The sequence below is a fragment of the Mus musculus genome, chromosome 12 (assembly GCF_000001635.26).
Source record: "Mus musculus strain C57BL/6J chromosome 12, GRCm38.p6 C57BL/6J".
NCBI lineage: Eukaryota > Metazoa > Chordata > Mammalia > Rodentia > Muridae > Mus > Mus musculus.
The window spans coordinates 107044952-107047146 of record NC_000078.6 but is presented as its reverse complement, the minus strand read 5'-3'; positions in this window follow the sequence as shown (position 1 = coordinate 107047146).

Genomic DNA, 2195 nt, shown 5'->3' with positions numbered 1-2195 from the left:
GACTGAGACCAAATTCAGAGCCTGTGGTGGGTGTGCTGGGGAAGATACACTGCCTGTTTTTAACTGGACCAATCCGTGATCTCCAATTCCCTGCATTGGTGACAACCTCACGACTCTGACAAGAAGGCTCGAAGGGATAAGGATGGATGGACTATTTTTGTATAGATCTCTTCCAAACGTTTTCTTCACTTTCTGAAGAATACTCTCCGAGCAGAGGTTCTCAACCTATGGGTTGCAACCATGTTGGCAAACCTCTCTCTCTAAAAATATTTACATTACGAATCATAACAGTAGCAAAATTACAGTTACAAACTAGCAATCAAATATTTTTATGGTTGGTGGGGGCACTACAACATGAGGGACTGTATTCTAGTTCAAACTGATCTGAAGCTCTTAATAGTCACCACAGGATGAGTCTTTTGCTCGGCTCTCCATAGTCTAAGGCACACAGTGTTCTCTTCATACTGACATTTTGTGACCTGTAACTGTTTTCTGTTTCCTTTCTCATTCTGTGGTCTTGTCTCCTGCTCAAACATTTTGATTCTTTCTTATATCTTATCTTTGTGGCCATCGATTTTCAGTTAGTTTGTGTTTTATTTAAGATGAACCCATTCATTGAGCTTTGAATTTCAATTACTTTATTTCCAAAACCATTCTCTGATTTCCCAATTAGCTAGAGCATGCTTTTGAAAATGAATTTCTCAGTTAGCATGCAAAATAATGGTTTTGTGGTGATTCTTTTAATGTATATACATATCATGGTTCTTTATTCACATATGAACACTCCCATTATCTTATCCTTCCCCCTTCTGACTGGTCAGGTCTACCCTCAAAATCTATACTCATGTTATATGTGTGCCTGTTCATATGTGTGCATATACAGACATAAACTAGCTAATACTGGTGAGGTTTAACACAACTTTATCACATTCTACACATGTATATATAGTATAACTTGGTATGGTGACACATGACTTTAATCCCAGAACTCAGGAGGAAAAGGAAGGAGAATCTCTGTGAGTTTGAATTCAGCCTGGTCTACACAGAGAGTTCCAGGACAGTTGAGTTATATAATGAGACCCTGTCTCAAAACAAAACAAAATATAAAAAGAAAGAACCAAACCAAACTAAACCAAAAATAACATCAGTTAAAACTCTGTGAAAACTTACTGTGTAAAAGCTACAAGCCACATATTAGCTTACTCTAGGATACTGACCCAACAATTTGGACAAGAACTATTTCATGGCTCATTATGCCTCCAGTTTTCCTGGGCTTCCAGAAAGTTCTGAAACCACCTAGAGACACAAATTAGTTAAATATGGATACCTCCTGTATCATTCATCTTTCCCCTTAGCCATAATATTCTAGTTTTTAAATAAAATATTCAGCACATTACTTTTCACTAAAACATTTAACAAATGAATAAATAATTAAGGAAATAAAAACCGAGTGTCATAGATTGCCTTCTGTAAAAGCTCTAAATTACCAGGTGATGTTTTCAGAGTAAGATCCTATCAGATCCAATGCTGTGTTAGCTACCTGTCTTCTTGCTGTAGCAAAAATACCAGACATGAGGCACTACAGGAAGGGTTGTCTAAGCTCCAGTGCATGAGTGTGCAGCTCATCACAGCAGGCAAGTCATGGCTGTAACAGTTTGCACTGCCACAGTGAAGCAGGCCTCCTCTCCCCTTGCATCCTTACAAGGACTGTAAGGCTCTGTGTTTCGAGGAAGAAAGACACCCCAGACTCATATAGTCTGCAAATGCAGAGCGTTTTATTATGCAGAATTCCAGTAGCTAGGGTCTCCCCATTACCAAGATAGAGAGACAACCAAGTGATCTTTCAGGCCTGATTTAAAGCACATTAGGGAATTCCGAGGTAGAGGACCTCTGTGTCAATCTGTTGGGTCCATCTCTATGGACATTCCCTTACCAGGGTGTTGGGGCTGGAAACTTGCTGGGGAGGTCTGGAAACTGTTGCTGAGGAAGTCTGGAAACTGCTGCTGACCTATTTTCCTTGCCTCAGGCCAGGTGACAGGAAAGCTTCTAAGGCCTGGAATTGCCCAGTTCTTGGAAACAGAGATTTGGGCCTAGTCTCTTAACTGCCCATTTGAAGCTTGTCATGGATTCAGCCTGGCCTTCTTAGGTTCTGTTGACTTGATTTCCTCATGATCGCCTTTGTGACTAGGGAGAGA